Source organism: Hylobates moloch, unplaced genomic scaffold (assembly GCF_009828535.3).
Source record: "Hylobates moloch isolate HMO894 unplaced genomic scaffold, HMol_V3 SCAFFOLD_27, whole genome shotgun sequence".
In the NCBI taxonomy this organism is placed as follows: domain Eukaryota; kingdom Metazoa; phylum Chordata; class Mammalia; order Primates; family Hylobatidae; genus Hylobates; species Hylobates moloch.
The window spans coordinates 512,941-535,053 of NW_026652302.1; the positions used below are offsets into that span (position 1 = coordinate 512,941).

Below are 22,113 nucleotides of genomic sequence, written 5' to 3' on the forward strand. Positions count from 1 at the left end.
TTTGCTTTCAAAACTTGGTTAACTGTCGCTAGAGACCCAGCCTTCAGTTTATCTCAGCTTTCGGTCTATTTCAGCTTTCGACATGCCTTTCTCACTAAGCTTAATCATTTCTAGCTTTTTATTTAAGGTGAGAGATGTGCAACTTTTCCTTTCACTTGAACACTTAGAGGCCACTGTGGGGTTATTAATTGACCTAATTTCAATATTGTTATGTCTCAGGGAATAGGGAGGTCCAAGGAGAGGGAGAGAGACAGGGGACCACAGGTAGGTGGAGCAGTCAGAACACACACATTTATTGAATAAATTTGCCTTCTTACATGGGTGCAGTTTGTGGCTCCCCCAAACAATTACAATAGTAACACCAAAGATCACTCATCACAGATCACCATAACAGATATAATAATAATGAAAAAGTTTAAAATATTGCAAGAATTACCAAAATATGATACAGAGGCACTAAGTAAGCATATGCTACTAGAAAAAATGGTGCTGACTATTTATAATAGCAAAAACATACAATGAACCTAAATGCCCATCAATGGCAGACTGGATAAAGAAAATGTGGTACATATATACCATGTAATACTATGCAGCTGTAAAAAAAGAACGAGATCGGCCGGGCGCAGTGGCTCATGCTTGTAATCCCAGCACTTTGGGAGGCCAAGGTGGGCGGATCACGAGGTCAGGAGATCGAGACCACGGTGAAACCCCGTCTCTACTAAAAATACAAAAAATTAGCCGGGCGTGGTGGCGGGTGCCTGTAGTCCCAGCTACTCGGAGAGGCTGAGGCAGGAGAATGGCGTGAACCCGGGAGGCGGAGCTTGCAGTGAGCCGAGATCGCGCCACTGCACTCCAGCCTGGGTGACAGAGCGAGACTCTGTCTCAAAAAAAAAAAAAAAAAAGAACGAGATCATGTTCTTGCAGGAACGTGGATGGAGCTGGAGGCCATTATCCTTAGCAAAGTAACATAGGAACAGAAAACCAAATACCACATGTTCTCGCGTATAAGTGGGAGCTAATTGATAAGAACACATGGACACAAAGGGGAAGAGCAGACACTGGGGCCTCCACTGGAGGGTGGAGAGTGGGAGGAGGGAGAGAAACAGAAAAAATAACTATATGATACTAGGCTTAGTACCTGGGTGATTAAATAATCTGCACAACAAACTCCCATGACACGCGTTTACCTATATAACAAACCTGCACATGTACCTCTGGACCTAAAATAAAAGTTTTAAAAAAAGAAAAATGAGAAATGGTGCTGATAAACTTGCTCAACACCAGTTTGCCACGAATCTTCCATTTATTTTTTTAAAATGCATTATCTGTGAAGCACAATACAGTGAAGCACAATACAGTGAACCACAATAAAACAAGGTATTCCTGCATAAGTGTGTGTGTGTGTGTGTGTGTGTGTGTGTGTGTGTGTGTATATATATATATACCTACATGTATTTGTATATGTATGTGTCTATAATAAAATACAATAATACCTCACTGATCTATAACTCAGTGTCTGGAGACCTCCCGTATCTGGAATAAACCTGAGCAAATAAGCAGCCAAAATAAATATCACAAAGTCTTTCTGCTGAGTTCACATGCCCTCCAATAACTCCACTCACAGCAGCTCACAGAGGCAGCTAACAGGAGGGGAAAAACATTGAGAAACACTAAGTTAAACAGAATTGAAAAGGATTTCTTTCCTGCAGGACTTAGGGGAGCCTTTAAAATGTTAAGATGTGTTGAGAGCCCACAAGGAGAGAATAATTCACTATTCTATAAACTTATTTGGCCAAAAATGTCCTTTTCTCTCAAAGCTATACTAATATTTCCAGTCATGATGACACCTACATTTCTAGAGTCACTTTAACATTCGAATTTTCCTAGTGTTTCCACATATATCACATCTCATTTTGTCCTTACGACATCCCGTGGAGCGGGCTGAGTGGGAATTATTATTTCCCTGGGGTGGTGGGAGCAACAGAGGCAGGACCAGGACCGGAATTCTCTCAGCCCTGCTCATTCCTCCAGATGTCAGCAAGTTCATGGGTGTCAATGCATGACATTCTCCCAGACTTCCCTCACACGTCTTCCCCAGAGTTGGAGATTTCCTTTATCTGGTGAGAAACCAAGAGGAGGAACTAACGTCAAAGAGATTCCCTTGAAAACACTCTGAAATTCTCAAAGTATTCTTGAAAAGAGTTGTGATGAAATTTAATGTTATGTAACGCTTCTCCTCAAGACTGTATTTCATTTGCTCAATAGAATGGCAAGGGTCTGAAATCCACACTTGAAAACGAGACAAAAGTGCTGAGTCAACAGAAGGAAGTACAGTGATGTTTCTGAAATAATGAGAAATTTTCCAGGAGGCTTGAGGTAGCACTTTCTGGTTGAAAAAAAAAATGTTCCACAAAGAACATTCTTTGGTTCTTTGTGGAGAGAAAAAGAGAGAAGTCCCACAGCGGCATCCACAGCGGGTAAGGACAGCCACAGCTGTGGCTGCAGCCCAGGAGGGTGGGCTCGGCCTTGCAGAAGAAGGCAATGGGCTGAGCTGCTGTGACCACCATGAGGATGGAAAACAGAGGGAAGAGAGGGGTGATATCCTTGACCGATGCAATCTGGATTCTGGATGGGACGGAGAGGGGCAGGCCTTGGTCGTCATAAGAGACGACCAGAGCTCTGGCTCAAGGCCCCACTCCCTACCATGTAACGGCTTTATAACCCTTGGCAAGTTGCCTGGAGGCCTGGAGTTTCAATTCTTAAATCAACACAATGTCAGTGATGATGGCTTACTTACAGGTGCCCCGGACAGACCCTGCGAGCCTCAGGACTCAGATCTGTGAACCTCCGACCATGTTCCTGCCAGGCCCCACACTGATGCAGGGATTGTCACAGGACTGCACCCCACACCAGAGTGCCCTGCCTGACGTGGCCTGGGAGGAGGGGTCAGGGGCTGAAAGGGAGGCCAGGCTCCATTCACAAGCCATGGTGCCAGTGTCCACCTAAGGAAGGAAACTGTTGTAGAACTGGTCCCAAGGAATGCCTTTTTCTGTTACCCACAAGGCCCCAGTATGTCTGCCTGGGCCCTGGATCCTCACTCAGGACTTTCAGTCCTTTAGTCAAATCACTTGATATAAAATAAAATACGACCAAGAAAAAAAATCTCTAATAGGCAAAATCTCCACACCTTGCTTCTGAAATTCTTGTTTAAAACAGAAAGAAGCTTAACAACCCTTTCTGAGTGACCTTGGAAAAAAATTTGGAACTAGGGCTCTGTACTCCAGGAAATCCTTATGGGAAAGCAGACTATACCTCTATTCTTATATCTAAGGTGAAGGTTAAAATTTCAGTTTATCATTACAATTATTGTATTATTTTTATTTTTTACTTTTTAATTTTGTTGATATGTAATCACCACTATGCATTCCTTAAGAATGGGGACACATTCTGAGAAACGCGTTGTTAGGGCATTTCATCATTGTACAAACACCAAAACGTGAACCTGCATAAACCTAGATGGTACAGCCTACTCTACACCTAGGCTAGATGGTATAGCCTATTGCTCCTAGGCTACAGACCTGGACAGCATGTGACTGTACAGAATATATTGTAGACAACTGTAACAGAATGGTATGTACTTGTGTATCTAAATATACCTAGGCCGGGTATGGTGGCTCACGCCTGTAATCCCAACACTTTGGGAGGCCGAGACAGGTGGATCGCCTAAGGTCAGGAGTTCGAGACCAGTCTGGACAACATGGTGAAACCCCATCTCTATTTAAAAGGCACAAAAAGTAGCTGGGCGTGGTGGTGGGCGCCCATAATCCCAGCTACTTGGGAGGCTGAGGCAGGAGAATCACTTGAACCCGGGATGCGTAGGTTGCAGTGAGCTGAAATTGTGTCATTGCACTCCAGCCTGGGTGACAGAGCGAGACTCCATCTCAAAAAAAAACAAACAACAACAACAACAGCAACAACAAATTAACATGGAAAGGTACAGTAAAAATATAGTATTATAATCTTATGAGACCACCATCAGAATAAGCGTCTATCCTTCACCAAAACGTCATTATGTGGCGCGTGACTATACAATAAAAGTCAATTAAAAATATTCACACTGTGCCTTGTTTTAGCAAAACGAATTTTTTATGTGTGTTTGGCTTCACATTTGTTTGATTTGGTATTATCTGAGAGAAACTGAAAATTGCATAATTCAATTAAATCTTATTTATTTATTCAGAGTCATCCATCAGGCTTGCTTATGTAAAACACAACTGAAAATAAGAGCTAATGGCCTAATGTCTAAAAGAGGTAAAGAGATAAAGATGAGGCACGCTGTTCCCTTATTCATTAAGAGCAGTCGGTATTAAGTGCGGTAAGTGAGCCGGCACACCAGGATAAAATGGCTCCTGTCTCCAGGAGAGGAAACATCCAGCAAGCATTCGGAGCTCCAGTGAGGGCCATTCCCGCTGTTTTACAAATTCCAACACGTTCTGTATTTGCTCCCTGAATTTACTGCCTGTTAAAATCAACAGGTTAGTGGGATGGAGAGCTGCTACTACCAGCCACCTGAGAGCAGGGACAAGGCCAAGGGACCACACAAGAGATGCAAACCTACAACAGACCCAAGAGTGCACCCAGCAGGACAGGCCAAGGCCAGGTAAGGGCAGGACAGCAGGTCCAGAAACGATGTCTTACAAGATTCAAACGATGACTAATAGTTCCACTGGAGAAGAAAACCATGCGTAATATGTTTTAAAGAGATTTCCAACAAATGATTAAAGAAAAAGGGGGAGGGTATGATGGTTAAAGCTCTAAACTTTCACTTTCTAGAAAACACCATTATCTGGAGCTCTTCATTCCATGCTATTCCAGATAAGTAAGGCCTTACAGTATGTTTTACTACAATTATCTCTCTTTGCCTCTTTTCAAAATGCCCAACTCCAGCTGCTGTATCTCATTAAACTTTAAGTTTCACTTCAAAACTCACCACGTGCAGAAAAGAATGAGATGATTCTGCACAAAACTGGTAGTCACAATAAAACAGCTTTATTTCCAAGTCCCTGAAATGCTCAGTTGCGTCATTGACCACACTCCCACCCTCAAAAATCCACCACAAACACTTCTGCTGAGAAAAGGATTGAACACATAGGAAAATGTAAGCTAATGGTCATATTTTTAAAAGACTTGGAAGAAGATCCACTGAGTGCCTGAAAGAGAACCAGAGTGCTCCTCTTCTGGAAACCAGGACCGGAGGTCTGAAGCAAAAGCCAGAATTTCTCTAACACAGAACAACACCAGGCTGGTATTTAAAGAGAAGATCTTTGTTGTCTATTTTTTTTCTTTCAGAGGAAGCAAATTTGCCCCATTAATTCAGCCAAAATAAATAAGGACAATTCTCTGGAATTCACATGTCCTTTAAAAAATGCAGAAAATAAAGTGTAAGTAATAAAATTTCAGCTCATAATTCCTCCAAGTTATAAAACAATAGCAATAACAATCAAATATATATGTCCTGTTCTCCTAGAACAAGGTATAAAATTCATATTTTACCAGGCCGGGTGCAGTGGCTCACACCTGTAATCCCAGCACTTTGGGAGGCCGAGGCGGGAGGATTTCCTGAGGTCAGGAGTTCGAGACCAGCCTGACCAACATGGTGAAACCCCATCTCTACTAAAAATTTCAAAAAAAATTAGCTGGGCATGGAGGCGTGCGCCTGTAATCCCAGCTACTTGGGAGGCTGAGGCAGGAGAATTGCTTGAATACAGGAATCAGAGGTTGCAGTGAGCCGAGATCGTGCCACTGCACTCCAGCCTGGGGGATAGAGCGAGACTCTCTCCCCCCAAAAAAAAAAAAGTTTAATTAAAAAAAAGAGTTAAAATCAACTAAAACCAATACAGTTTTCAGGGATGTATGTGTGTATGTTTTATGTATGCACACCCACATGCACACACATACACATACACAGAGGTAGTTTCACAGAGACTGCTGAAGCTTAAATTTCAGGAGCCCTTACTTTTATGTGCTCCTTTCCAAGTCTGAGGAGGGGCTCTAACAATAAACGCACATGCTCACGTTTTTTTTGTAAAATCTGCAAAAGGAAATCGCCATTGGTAAAGACCACCCCCTCGCTCCATCCTAACTTCCCCTTCTCCACACAACCTCTCACACTGGGCGACACTGCACTGGAGTGGGCATTTTTTTTTTTAACTGACAATGTTTTATTCTTTGTCCTAAAGGAAGCTCTCAAATTTGCATAATATTCAAGCCCTGCAAAACTTGGCAGAGAACAATAAATACAAGACCAAGAATACTAGTCACCTCAGGTAGAGGGGGGGGCCTGGGAGGGACGGACAGGATAGCATATGTATGTTTAAGATATTCTCAATATTGGGAAACCCTTGTTAGAGGTGAGATCATTATGAAGTCAAGGAGGAATTAACAAGCTTTTCTTTCATGCAGTCTTTTTTTTTTTTCTTTGAGATGAAGTCTCACTCTGTCAGACTCCAGGCTGGAGTTCAGTGGCATAATCTTGGCTGACTGCAACCTCTGCATCCCAGGTTCAAGTGATTCTCCTGCCCCAGCCTCCCCAGTAGCTGGGATTACAGGCACCTGCCACCATGCCTGGCTAATTTTGTATTTTTAGTAGAGACGGGGTTTCACCATGTTGGTCAGGCTGGTTTCGAACTCCTGACCTCAGGTGATCCGCCCGCCTCGGCCTCCCAAAGTGCTAGGATTACAGGCGTGAGCCACCGTGCCTGGCCTCATGCACTCATTTTTCTCTGAAATTCACAAATCCTCTAAAAAAATGCTGAAAAGAAAGTCTGAGCAACGAATTTTTCAGCTTGTGTTTTCATTCCATTCCCCCCCACAGATTTTTGTTCTAACAGTTTGTACTTCATGCTTGAAATTATTGTATTGATCTCTCTGTTCTATTTCTATATGACAAAACTATGTAGGCAAAGTAAAATTCATTTAAAAAAAAATTCTTGTGACCATAATGCTTTAAGAGTTGAAACTATATATCCTGAATTTGAGTTATTATTAAGATTACCTTTGTTTCACAGTTGATCAAAACAACATGAAGATTTTACACATTTCACAAATAATTAAAATCAGAAGTGGAATTTGATCATAAATACACTGAATAGGGCCTTGTCTATAAGTGAATTTCACTAATTTCAATTTTATTCCTATTTATTCATTATATTTATTATATATTTTACATATATATATATTATAACCTTGTTCGCTTTAACAGACAGGAATGGAGAGTGTTTAGTTATAGCCGTGTCACACGCTTCTTTAACATCTTTCTAAATCCCATAGTGATCTGTTGGTGATCTACCTGAGGGGATAACTAGATTAGATCCTCCTTCACTTTGGCTGAAAGCCAAGAATAGGAGCCAAGTGACCTGCAAAAGGGTTTACTGTAGTCACTAGTCATTCACTTTCTCCATGCCAGGATTTTGAATTCTTCCTTTGGCACCTGGAGGTGTTTGACACCAGCATAGAGTCAGATAAGCTTCTTTATAAAGTTGGGGAGGACAGAGGGAAGCTGGTGGGAATTGGGCCGCAAGACAAGTTCTCAGGGAGATCAGTTTTAGGGAAGAATAATCTGGCAGCAGACATTTGGCAATTTGATTCCTCTTAGACAATCCCTGCTCAACGCCCGCCCTGCTGGACGTCTTTGCATTCATGGCGCCCTACGTACAAAAAAAACGCTATTCTGAGCCCTAAACCTGGCATTTGGTGCAAATTCACACCTTCACTCTGACATCTGTCCCTCACACTGTCCTTTTCTTCAGTGTAAAACAAAAGTATGGATGCCCTACAAAAATATGTGAACAAAATATCACCCAACGGAAAGGATTTGAATATTTATCTTTCCTTGTGTACTAAAAGAAATGTCGTTTTGTGTGTGCACAGAAAACAGTCTTCTGGGATGTGCATTTACCTCATTTATACTTGAAAAATAAATTAGACTCTTAATACACACATGTCATATAATTCCAAACACGAAAAACAATCACCTTTTTTTTTTGAGACAGAGTTTTGCTCTTGTCACCCAGGTTGGAGTGCAGTGGCACAATCTTGGCTCACTGCAACCTCCACTTCCTGGGTTCAAGCGATTCTCCTGCCTCAGCCTCCTGAGTAGCTGGGATTAAAGGCGTCTGCCCCATGCCCAGCTAATTTTTGTATTTTTGGTAGAGATGGGGTTTCACCATGTTAGCCAGGCTGGTCTCGAACTCCTGACCTCAGGTGATCCGCCCATCTCAGCCTCCCAAATTGCTGGGATTACAGGCATGAGCACCAGGCCTGGCCAACAATCACCATTTTAAAATTCGTATAAGTTTAGGTAAAATTAAAATATATGGAAATTTAAGTCTCAAATTGTAACGCACTTTGTAATTCTTTCAACATAGATCCCATTTTCTATAATTTTTTAAAAAATTCCTTAAACAATTTTATGAGATCACATACCCACCAACACCTAGAATAAGAATATGTCAAGACTTGCAAAAGTTTGCTGAATTGGAAAAAGAGGTTCTCAAAAAATGTTAATAAAGTTGTAGAAAAATAGTAAAATCAATTCCATCCTCTAATTGACAACTATTGTAAAATTGGAAGTATGTTTGATCTTTTCTTAAAAGTTCCTCTAACAGATAAGGTTTTAAGACATTCAAAATATGTTCATTTAGAATTTCCCCCTCTGAGAAAGATTCTGGCCAAGATCTCATGTCTTAGGGATGAGGAGTAACACTGAAAGCTAAGAAGGGGCTGGACATGGTGGCTCAGCCTGTAATCCCAGCACTTTGGGAGGCCAAGGTGGGAGCATCACTTGAGGCCAGGAGTTTGAGACCAGCCTGACCAACATATCAAAACCCCGTCTCTTCTAAAAATGCCAAATATTAGCCGGGCATGGTGGCACGCACCTGTAATCCCAGCTACTTGGGAAGCTGAGGCATGAGAATGGCTTGAACCCAGGAGGCAGAGGTTGCAGTGAGCCAAGATTGTGCCACTGCACTCCAGCCTGGGTGACAGAGCAAGACTCCAACTCAAAAAAAAAAAAAGTTCAGAAGCGCCCACCCAAGCTAAGTTCTCCAACAGGCCCAGCCAACCCAAAGCAGGCTGCTTAGTAAGAGGGAAGAAGGAACCACCACGTCGCCTGGTTCCTTAATCATCCACCCAGTGCGATTCACACTGAATTGTTATACCTTGGGCACGTAGCATCCTTCAACTGACTGCTGTCCTGTTCCTGCCAAAAATAAGGCTGCAGAAACCGATAGGGAGAAACCACCGGGCATAAACTCAATATTCTATTCTCTCTCCTTTCTAAACACATAAAACTAATGAAAAGTAAGACACCTCAACTATAAAGGCTCAGCTCCCCAGCGAAATACCACCGCCGAGCTGTGGTTTGATATTACGCTTTCACTTCTATAAACAGCCAGTGTATAGCGCAGCCTCATGAAGAACACGTCCCCATTTCTGGGGACAAAAAATATTGAAGGAAGTATTGTCCCTGTGATTCTCTAAGATCGAACAGATATCTCCTTTTGGGGGAGGTAGGAAGACAGAGGCCACTCTTTCCCAATGAGCTAATGTGCCCCTTAGACTGGACAGTGATAACATATGATACATTTCACCTCTTTTTTGTTTTGGCCTCCAGAAAATTCAGCTATAAATTTAGTAGTTACCTGCAAAAACTCTCTCATTTCAGGTATATGTTATAATTACCTTAGTAAACATATATCATCCAATAAATTCTAGACCATGTGTAAGTTCAGACAGGCTCAGTTGGGGCATGGAGCACCTGTCTGAGCTGTTTTCCTTTTCATCTCTTCTCTAGAAAGATGCCTTTAAATTCTAATAGTCGACTCATTATCTAAAGGACTATCCACCTACCCACTCCATCTCAGCACAGTTCAATTTTCTGTGACCTAGACTTACTCTCTTCCAACTATATTTTAACAAAATTAAAGATGTAGAAACTTGCTTCTGGTTTAAAAACAGAAATGACTGGAACATTTTGTTTTAGACCTCTCCAGAGCAGGTGGCAGAACAGGGTGGGGCTGGATGTCATCCAACAAGCACTGGAAGGTTCAACAGCTCTACAAAAAGCTACGCTCAGAATGCAAGCTCAACAGCCACAGCCTATGTGACTTAAGGTAAGATGGAAGCAGAGCCACTTCTACAATCTTCAATAATGGCACAAAGAAAATAAATCTGCCTTACTCAATAAAGAGTCATTTCCAAACAGCAAGAAATTACAGCCTCAATGCCAACTTAATCTATGACAAAATGGTATGATCAAAGTTATTGAAATAACTGAAACATAAAGTCAAAATATGTTATACCCTATTCTAATAAAAGCACACTGGAGATTTTTCTTTCCATTTTAGCTAATCAGAAAAAACAAACCATCAGCTTATAGAAGGCTATCATAACAGGAAAATGTCAGCAACAAGGCACAGTGACATTACTCTGTTCTACTAAATCAATACCTGTAGGATAAAAGTTGTTTGTCATGTCAAACTTTTTTTTTTAATCAAGATTAAAGTTACTTTGAAAGTCAAATCTCATTTAAAAAGTTGGAAAAATATTTCAGTATTTTGCTGAAATACGCTTCCCTGTGGCATGAGGCGAAAAGGCAAAGGACCTGGGTGACATGTTGGCCTCTCCCTCTGCCCGCTGCACCAGCTGAGCAACCCAGGGCCCTTCATGTCTCTGAACTCAGGTTCCTTGTCTGCAAAGGAAGCTTAACACCCACCACTCAGGAGAGGGAAGGGGTGCACATGACAACAAAGGTGCAAGTACTTTATAAACTGTAAAGCACTGTTCAAATATGAGGACCGTATCAGACACCTGCCCTAGGCTCTCTCATGGCTTCAGCTCTTCCTTTCTGTTTATAGAGGTGAGTTTGTGAATAAGAAATCTGCTCTCACTCTGTGGTCTAAAAATGTTCAGTGGCTTCCCATTGCACACCAGTTAGTGTAACATACAAGTTCCTTTTACTGTAGGCGCCTCCCTTGCAGCAACCCTCTTCCTTTCCCCTACCATGGTTTCTGGCCAGCCACTCTGCACTGCTTCGTGTGCCCAAAAATGCCACAATTTTGCCCAGTGGCTTGCCTTTGCACGTGCTCTTCTTTCTAGAATCTAGAATGCCCTTTTCCCACATCTTTACATAGAAAGCACCTATTTATGCTTCAATGCCCAGCTCAAGTGTCACCTTTTCCCTGAATCCCTCTCCTTCTCTCTTCTCCTCTGTGCTCCCCATGTTATGTGGGCAAATCTCTATTACCAATAATGTCTGCACGAAAATGATGAATTTATATACATCTGTATTCCAGAGGCTAGACTAGCAGCTCTTGCAAGAACCTTTATGTCATTAGCACACTCAATTTTTTTTAATCTTGAAAAAATTAATATCTTATCCAATGATCGCAGGGTGAATGTTTTAGAACTCTTAATCATTCTTTACAATTTAAAGTGAAGCAGTCAGAGATCTTAGGACATACAGAAATTTTTATCTAGTCCTTTGAAAGAACAGGAAATGCATAAAAATAGCCAGTAAACTAAAATGTAATTTACATAATCTTAGAAGGTCTTTTCCTATAAAAAAAAAAAATAAGTGACAGAAAGAGTAGGGATCTATACAACAAACAACCACTGTTTGTGAATGCCTAGCGGCAGAATTTTTATGAGTTTGTTTGAAGACAACACACACACACACACACACACACACACAAACACAGGCTCCTACATTCCTATACTTCCATCTGCCACCTGCTCTGCTCAGGCTTCTGAGTGACTGATTAAACTGAAGACACGTATGTGCATTAACAGGTATTACAAATGCAAATTTCCACACTATTCCAGGCTGGAGAATACCAGACAGCAGTCTCTTTATAATTTGATGGTGGTTGTTACAGAACAGAAGGAGTCCCTCTAAAGTTCTAACAGAGACTCAGGGAGGTTAAGTGAATTACCCAAGGTCACACAGCTGCACGGTGGCAATGCCAGGACACAAACAGAAGACTTCTGATTTGAAGCCCAATGCTTTGTTAACACTACACTGCCTCTTGTGATATGAAACATCGTGTTAAAGGCAAATTCACAGAAGAAAATGTAATTTCCTAAACAGAAAATATACCTCTACTGGTCCATCTTGTTGGCCTTTAAATGTCTGTGGCGCTTTGAATTTTGTAGACATTAAAAAGGACCACAATTCACAGGAACTAAACAAATGATCACCATCTAGCTGCTTATACAAATAGTGTTCAAATGAGTGCTGTCTGTGTTCCTGAGATACCCCAAATAGACAGCCAGGCTGCTGTTGAGGAGCTCACCCAAAGGGTGTATGTGCAAGGCTGCATGCAGCTGTCCAGGGGTTGCATTTTTTGCTCGAGACCCAGTAGGAATCCAAGAGGCTGAGATCCATACAGTTGCCCAATCCTGCACACGGGCAATCCAGGCCAACAGAGGTCCAGGGAGGACAGTGGCCATGTCTGCCTGGCCTGAGAGCTAGCAACTACAGGTTCCACAGATGTGGGGACAAAAGTTCTCTCCAGAAACAAGGGCATCTGTGGACCTGTGCTGAGAATCATAGCTAGGAGAGGCAGCAGAAGGGAGAGGCCCAAGCACAGGTTCTAGTATCGCGAAGAGGGACCAGATGGCCTCAGAAGCACTCCCACTGCCAAAATTTAGGATTAAACAACAAACAGGGCTTTCAAAAGTCCTCTAAAAAGCTTTCAACTCAAATCAATTCATTTTAATGTTATAAAAAGTCATTTACTGTTAAAAAAGGATGTCATTCAAAATGACCACTTTGTTTCCAGATAGACATGCAATATCACTGAGTTAATTTACTTTACACCAAAATAAATGCCAACGGGCTTTAAAAAGTAAGTGAAAAAGTGAAATAACAATAGAAGGAAAAGAAAATATATAGAATTTATATCTGATGGGATATAAGTCTTTTCTGAGCCTAAAAGCAAAGAAAAGAATAATAAATGGGAAACGTAATTAATGCACATGAAAAATAAAAGAAACTGACTTTTAGAACGAAAGTACAAATAAAAAGCCAGAAAATTATTACTTGTATGTATGTCAAAGGGTTAATATCCTTCATCTCTAAAGAACTCTTAGAATTGATAAGAGAAAGAGGAACACATCTATAGAGAAAAATTGCAAAAGAAATTTAAAACTGCAATTCTCAAAAGAAGACCCATGTCTTACAAGCATAAACTGGTTCACTTTCACTAATATTGAAACAAATGCAAATTAAAGAATAAGAGTATCATTTTCACCAATCAAATGAGTAAGGGATTTTTAAAAGATTGCATCCAGTGTTTTTAAGGGTATAGGCAAAACAGGTAATAGACTCTTAGTGAAACATAACAAAGCCATATCAATGTGCCGGTTTGTAAAATCAGTTTAAAAATTGGTATACATTTAACCAGCAATTCCAAGTCTAGGAATTTATCCCAAGGAAATAGGGAAGTCTGCAACAATTTAATAATGTTCATCATAATCTTATCTACAACCACAAAAAACCTGGAAATGGGCCAAATATCAAAAAAGTCTTCTTATAGGAATTAATAGTACATTCACAGGCCACTCTGCCACCATAAAAACCCATGTTGTAAAAAAATACATAAAGATGTGAAATGATATTTATGATACTAAAGAGTGGAGGAAGCATGTAACCAAAGCAGTTGTGAACAAAGAAATTAATGTGCGTTTTATTTTCTTTGTGCTTTTTTCCTGTATCCCAATATTTTACAATGAGCATGTATTAACAGTTTTAATTAATTCTTAAAATTGTGTTTTTAAAGAATTACACAGAGTCATTCTAATTATTCACTCTATGTGCATCCAATTATTTTCTCTGGCTATTAAAAAAAAACTTTACCTAGAATATTTGTATGTTAGGAAACTTTGGTAATGAATTCTGATACTGTGCCTCACCGTCAAAATGTAAAACAGTACCAAATCTGCAATAAATATTTGGAGAAACTTCATCTCTACGACCAGTTGGTTTGCTCTCAATGCTTATTAACAAACATGACATTAGGTCAAAATCTGTATGTTCACAAAACCCCAAATAGCCTATGTTCTAATACTATAGTTTCCAAAGATGAATAAAAACAGCCATTTTAAACTTGAAATCATACAAGGGTGTGATTCTCACTTAAGAAAAACTTAATGTTCTTAAATAGGAACAACCAAACTGGTGAATGAAAATTCAGTTTAAAAGATATCTATGAAATGCTTAACAGCACAGATCTTTAATGAGCTAAGCTGAACCCTGACACATTTGTTGTTTACAGATATTCATTATTTCCCAGAAATGCTACTCAAAATGTGGCCCTCCAACTGCAACCTCAGCTACACCTGGGTGCTTGCTGGAAATGCAGAATCTCAAGCCCAGCTCCAGACCTGCTACATCAGGATCTACAGCTTAACAAATCCTGGAGTGATGTGCATGCACATTAAAGTTTGAGAGATGCCAGTGTAGAGAAGCTGTAAACTAAAGTGTTATAAGTCATAGACAAAGATTATAGATTAAGATAAAGCATCCCTAAATAGTACTGTAAGAGGATTTACCGCACAAACAAAACTCTCCGACCCTGTATCTACTACAGTGGTTCTTTACTTTAGTTGCATATTAGAATTACCCACGGAACTTTTAACATATACACCCTTGACCAAATGAATACATATCTGTATTCTCCAAAGTTCTCCAGGTTATTCTATCATGCAGCCAGGCTTCAGAACCCCCTGATCTACTAGCATCAACAGGGCCTTTAGGAAAGAGATAACCAGTCTAACTATATCCAGGCATGACCAATCACTGCGTCTACTACCTCTTTTAACTCCCGCTGTTCATCACACCTCATACGGGATCTTAAGTCCTTCTCTGTCCCTCCAGGTACAACACAGCCCCAAGAATATGGTGATTATCTTAGCACTCAGCACACAACTGGTGCTCCATGAGCATTTGTTGAAGGAATGAACCTGTCTAGATGGAAAAGACAACAGAGAAGACTGCCAAGCTAAATGTAAAGAAGGGCAAGTGGGTGCGTGGGTGAGAGCAAGTGGGTGAGTGGATGAGAGCAAGTGGGTGCGTGGGTGAGAGCAAGTGGGTGAGTGGATGAGAGCAAGTGGGTGAGTGGGTGAGAGCAATAGGAGAACATGTGTCTCTGATCTTTTAAGGCTCATTGATGTGAGACTTCAATGAAGAATAAGCCTTGTGAGCAAGACTTACTCTGCAATTAACAAAGTCAACTATCATTCTGACAAGGTGACAGGGAAAAAAATCTGGGGAAGAGAGGCTATATTTTGGCACAGAAATGCATTATGCCATAAAACAAATGAAGAATGAAGATATAAGCCTAACGAAAACCATACGATCACCTCAACAGCTGCAGAAAAAGCATTTGGTAAAATCTAACATCTTTTCATGATAAAAGCCCTTAACAAACTAGGCATCAAAGGAATATAGCTCAAAATAATAAAAGCCATATAGGACAGACCCACAGCCAACATCATACTGAATTGAGAAAATTTACAAGAACTTCCCCTATGAACTGGAACAAGACAAGAATGCCAACTCTCACTACTCCTATTCAACACAGTAGCAGAAGTCCTAGCCAGAGCAATTAGGCAAGATGTTGTGGGAAGTCAGGGACCCCGAACGGAGGGACCGGCTGAAGCCATGGCAGAAGAACATAAATTGTGAAGATTTCATGGACATGTATTAGTTCCCCAAATTAAAACTTTTATAATTTCTTACACCTGTCTTTACTACAATCTCTGAACATAAATTGTGAAGATTTCATGGACATTTATCACTTCTCCAATCAATACTCTTGTGATTTCCTATGTCTGTCTTTAATCTCTTAATCCCACCACCTTCGTAAGCTGAGGATGTATGTCACCTCAGGACCCTGTGATGATTGCCTTAAGTGCACAAATTGTTTGTAGAGCACGTATGTTTGAAAATTACTGATGTCATTTTTCACAGAATTAGAAAAAACAATCCTAAAATTCATATGGAACCAAAAAGAGCCTGAATAGTCAAAGCAATCCTAAGCAAAAAGAACAAAGCTGGAGGGATAGCATTATCTGAATTCAAATTATACTACAAGACTATAGTAACCAAAACAGCATGGTACTGGTACAAAAACAGACATATAGAACAACAGAAGATAGTAGAGAACCCAGAAATAAAGCCACATACCTACAACCAACTGATTGTAAACAAAGTTGGCAAAAATATAAAATGGGGAAAGGATACCCTATTCAATAAGTGGTGCTGGAACAATAAGTGGTGGTTGAACAATATGAAATCTGGGCACCTTAAGAACAGGGTAAAAGCGATTTTCAGGGAACAAGGGAGATAACCGTAAAGTCTGGCTGCCTGTGGGCCAGGCAGGACAGAGCCATATTTCTCTTATTACCAAAAATGGGTAAGAGAAATATTGCTGAATTCTTTCCCCAGTAAGGAATATTAATAATTAACAGCCCTGGGAAAAGAATGCATTCCTAGGGCGGGGCCTCTAAAATGGCCACCCTGGGAGTATCTGCCTTATGCAGATATAGATAGGGATGAAACACGCCCTAGTCTCCTGCAGCACCCCCAGGCTTGCTAGGATTAGGAAATTTCAGCCTGGCAAATTCTTGTCAGACCAGTTCTCTGCTCTTGAACCCTGACAATGTGTGCACAGTGGGACATGGAAGTTCATTAGTGATTCTAGTTTCACCCTGACCTTCTGCCTTGTGATCTTTTGTTGCCCTTGAAGCATGTGATCTCTGTGACCCACACCCTATTCGTGCACTCCCTCCCCTTTGAAAATTGCTAATAAAAACTTGCTGGTTTTACAGCCCAGGGGGTATCATGGAACCTGCCGACATGTGATGTCTCCTCCGGACACCCAGCTTTAAAATTTCTCTCTTTTGTACTCTTTCCCTTTATTTCTCAGACCAGCCGACACTTAGGGAAATACAAAAGAACCCACGTTGAATTATCGGGGGCGGGTTCCCCCAATAGCAAGAGAAAGAAATAAAAGGCATCCAAATTGGAAAAGAGGAAGTCAAATTATCTCTGTTGGCTGATGACATGATCTTATACCTAGAAAACCCTAAAGACTCCTCCAAAAGACTTCTAGATTTGATAAATTACTTCAGTAAAGTTTCAGGATACAAAATCAATGTACAAAAATCAGCATTTCTATACACCAATAATGTTCAAGCTGAGAGCCAAATCAAGAACTCAATATCATTTACGATAGCCATAAAAAATAATAAAATTCCTAGGAATGCATTTAACCAAGGAGGTGAAAAATCTCTACAAGAAGAATTACAAAACATTGATGAAAAAAACTGTAGATGACACAAACAAATGGAAAAGCATCCCATGCATGTGGACTGGAAGAATCAATATCATTAAAATGCCCATACTATCCAAAGTAACAGATTAAATGCAATTCCTATCAAATTACCGATGTCATTTTTCACAGAATTAGAAAAAACAATCCTAAAATTCATATGGAACCAAAAAGAGCCTGAATAGTCAAAGCAATCCTAAGCAAAAAGAACAAAGCTGGAGGGATAGCATTATCTGACTTCAAATTATACTACAAGACTATAGTAACCAAAACAGCATGGTACTGGTACAAAAACAGACACATAGAGTAATAGAAGATAGTAGAGAACCCAGAAATAAAGCCACATACCTACAACCAACTGATCGTAAACAAAGTTAGCAAAAATATACAATGGGGAAAAGATACCCTATTCAATAAGTAGTGCTGGAAAAATTGGACAGCCATATGCAGAAGAATGAAACTGAACCCCTTTTCTTACCATATAAAAAGTTAACTCAAGATGAATTAAAGACTTAAAGGTAAAACCTGAAACTATAAGAATCCTAGAAGAAAACCTAGGAAAAACTCTTCTGAACATTGGCCTGGGCAAAGAATATATGGCTAAGCAATGCAACAAAAACAAAAATAAACAAAAGGGACTTAATTAAAGAGCTTCTGTACAGCAAAGAAAGAATCAACAGAGTAAACAAACAACTTGTAGAATGGGAGAAAATATTTGCAAAAATGCATCCCACAAAGGACTAATATCCAGAATCTATACAAGGAACTCAAACAACTCAATAAGAAAAAAGCAAATAACCCTATTAAAAAGTGGGCAAAGGACATGCACATTTTTCAATGTCTGCAGCCCACAAAAATATGAAGAAGAAAATGCTCAATATTACTAATCATCAGAGAAATGCAAATTAAAACCACAATGAGATACCATCTCACACCAGTCAGAATGACTAGTATCAAAAAGTCAAAAAACAACAGATGTTGGCAAGGATGGGGAGAAATGGGAACATGTACACACCGTTAGTGGGAATGTAAATTAGTACAACCTCTATGGAAAACAGTATGGAGATTTCTCAAAGAACTAAAAATCGAACTACCATTCGACCCAGCAATCCCACTACTGGTATCTACGGGAAGGAAAAGAAATCATTATATCAAAGAAACACCTGCCCTTGTATGTTTATCATAGCACTATTCACAACAGCAAAGTCATGGAATGAACCCAACTGTCCATTAACAGATGACTGGATAAAGAAAATGTGGTCTATATACACCATATCTTTTGCAGCAACAGGAATGGAGCTGAAGACCATTGTCCTAAGTGAAGTAACTCAGAAACAAAAACTCAAATACCACACATTCTCACTTCTAAGTGAGAGCTAAACAGTGGGTACACATGGACATACAGAGGGAAATAACACACAATGGGGACTCTCAAAAGCAGGGAGGGAGAAAAGGCTTGATGATTGAAAAATTACCTTTTGTGTACAGTGTTCACTATTCGGGTAATGGGTACACTAGGAACCCAAACCTCACCATTATGCAATATACCCATGTAAAAAACATGCACTTATACCCCCTGCATCTATTTAAAAAAAAAAAAAAAAAGGACAGAAGCCTACCCAGCAACCAAATTCAGCTCTAGCAGTTTCTCCTGACCATGCTAGGAAGCACCCCTGAAAACATGGCTAAACACACACTCTATGTCAGAGTTTGGGTCAGAGACAGAGTGCCACCATGGTAACTGCATACATTTCAAGACCCTTGCATAAAAAGCACATGCCTCTCTTCAGCCACAAGGAATAGGAGAGAAAGACAAAGATGCTTGAATAAAGTATTCTCCAAATACATTTGAACAATTCATCATCTTATGAGACCCAAAATATTATCACTGATATCCTTTGCCCAGGTGAAAAGAGGAGACAAAAGCCAGAGATTATGGATCTTAACAAATATTTCCTGTCCCCTCCCTTCAGTTTCTGGGAAAACTCTTTATCTCGCAGCACGAATGAAGAATATAACTACAAACATTTCAGGGTCTCTCAGGCCTTGGATCTCTGCTCTACAAGCAAACAAGAACAGCCTTTTGAGTTGGGAAATGCATGAGCAAAGAAAACAAGGTGGCCTCAATCCTGTTATCTGCCAAAACAAAATAAAGACACTGCGCCATTTGGTTTTTATATTTATGTAGTTTTCTGGAATCGTTTCTCCATTTTTACCTTTGTGTCCCATGCAGCTGTTAGAGAGCTGCTTCTATGGACTGTTGGGAGAGCACGCAACACATTTTCAAGAGTAACCCATGTTAACCCCGCACTGCTGAAGTTGGCTCCACACTCGGGGGTTATGTCAACATTTCCTCCTTCAAGCAGATCTTCCACACAGGAACTCCTCCCTCCACCTGCTAAGAGGTGACCACACCACAATCCCTGGGCCAGGCTGGCAAGGCTGCAGGGGTGAATGTGGCCAGGCCCAGGTTGCTCAGGTGCCCACCCTCCTTCCTCAGCCCTGCCGGGCCTTCTCCACCAATCGGCACTTTCTGGTTTCTTACCCACTGTGGTAAAAATAACTTCCTCTTGAAGTATCTAAATCTGTATGTGATTTTACACACTTTTTTTTTTTTTTTTTTGGCACGTTGTCGGATGAATTCTGACACTAAAGCAGAATGAAATTGCAAGAGATCTGCAATCACATTTCTGTAAGGCTCTGACCAGATGAGTCAGTTCCACTGTTTTCTCGAAGATTGAGAAAATACTTCCAGGCAAGACACTGCATTCTAAGCACCACAGCAGTTCCTTCTCCCCTAAGCTTCTTAGGAACTTGGCAGTGTGGTAGATGGAGGGAGGCGGAGCAGAAGGCAGGGTGCTGTTTGTTGTGATCTGCCCATGGCTTACTGGCTGTGTTGTGAGCAGAGAGGGCATCTCAGGGGACTCATCAACCCACATCGACGTGGCTCCCAGAACTTGGCCCCACGTGCTTGGAAGAGCTGAAGCAGGGCTCCAGCCAGCCCGCTGGGGGCCTTGAAGCCAGGCTCTGTTGCACTCCTGCTAATACCCTCAGAAAAGCGGTGGGAGGAGCAGTCATTCTCAAATACCACAGTTTAGAAGAGGATCCCTTCTGACAGTAACATACCACTGCACAAAGTAGGCTCACTGACGGAACTGGAAAACTGTTCAGTTCTGTGCCTTTACGGGCCATGTAGACAAAGGAAGGGGGCTAAGATGTGTAAGGGAATCAAAACCATTTCATTTCTCTTTGTGCTTACTGGCCAGCCATGTCTCCTCTTCTGTGACTGCTCCTGTACTCTGCCCACTTATCTCGTGAGTTGGTTTATCTTTTTCTCATTGATAAACTGAACTTTTAAAAACCTGCATATTAGTTCCATTTCCTGGGGAGATGTTTGTGTGTTTTTTATTTTTTTGCTACATTTATGGGGTGTTACTGTTGAGCTTTCACTTTATTTTTTTCTTTGTGATTTTTACTTTCTGTGTCTTCAAATGACTTCTGATGAGAAAGTACTGGTAAACAGACCTATTTGACAAGATTTATGTGTGTAGCACAGCAGGGTAGACATAATAGTTATTTTAATATCTTCAATTATTTGAAGACTATACAGTCCAATAGACAAGCCCATATAGCTACCAGAAGAATAGCAAAAAAATGGATGGAGGCTAGAGAGGAGTAGCTCACCATGCTGTGAAGAACCCTCTTATCCACTGGAGCTGCCCACAACGAAATGGGATGGCCAGTAGCAGGCAACCAGGAGGAGGCTGTGCAAATCCTCAACAACACAGCTTTCACCTGTCACATAGTGAGACTCTAAACTCTGGAAACCCATGTCTTACTCTGCTTCTTCTCTCTTAAGACTTCCTGGGGACATTCTGCTTCCCCTAATTTCTAGAGCAAGTTCTGGCGGAGGTGGAGGAAACGCGCTGCTGATTTTAATTTTAGAAAAAATTTGACTATGGTTAAGACTCAGAAGATGACGACAATGATGGCCTAAAATGTTTTTGTGTATTCTACTTGCGTTGGTCACTTGACTTCTGCAATTTTTTAAATAAGTGTTTGGGTCCAAAGAAAATAGCCTTATATTTGTTTCAGTTGCTACAATTAAATGACCCCTTGTCTCTTTCAGCACATGATTTGAAGAACAGAAGAGATCTTGGAACGATCTACTTCAGTGATTCTCAAGAGAAAAGAAACACTCTCCCTGGGAGTGCACAGAAAAATTATCTCAGGGATTTTTTTTTTTTTTTTTTTTTTTTTTTTTGAGACGGAGTCTCGCTCTGTCGCCCAGGCTGGAGTGCAGTAGCGCGATCTTGGCTCACTGCAAGCTCCACCTCCTGGGTTCACACCATTCTCCTGCCTCAGCTTCCCAAGTAGCTGGGGCTACAGGCACCCGCCACCACACCCGGCTGATTTTTTGTATTTTTAGTACAGACGGGGTTTCACCGTGTTAGCCAGGATGGTCTCGATCTCCTGACCTTGTGATCCGTCCGCCTCGGCCTCCCAAGGAGCTGGGATTACAGGCATGAGCCACCGCGCATGCTACATTCTTTTATTTTTTATTTTTATTTATTTATTTTGAGATGGAGTCTCGCTCTGTCTCCCAGGCTGGAGTGCAGTGGTGCGATCTCGGCTCACTGCAAGCTCCGCCTCTTGGGTTCACGCCATTCTCCTGCCTCAGCCTCCCAAGTAGCTGGGACTACAGGCACCTGCGACC

At 40.9% G+C, this 22,113-nt stretch overlaps 1 protein-coding gene across 7 annotated transcripts in view; it reads right to left on the reverse strand.

Annotated features, from left to right (window-relative positions):
• The window catches only part of LOC116463095 (uronyl 2-sulfotransferase), a 423,370-nt gene that overhangs the window by 388,993 nt on the left and 12,264 nt on the right, over window positions 1–22,113 (reverse strand). The gene's annotated exons all lie outside the window — the stretch shown is intronic.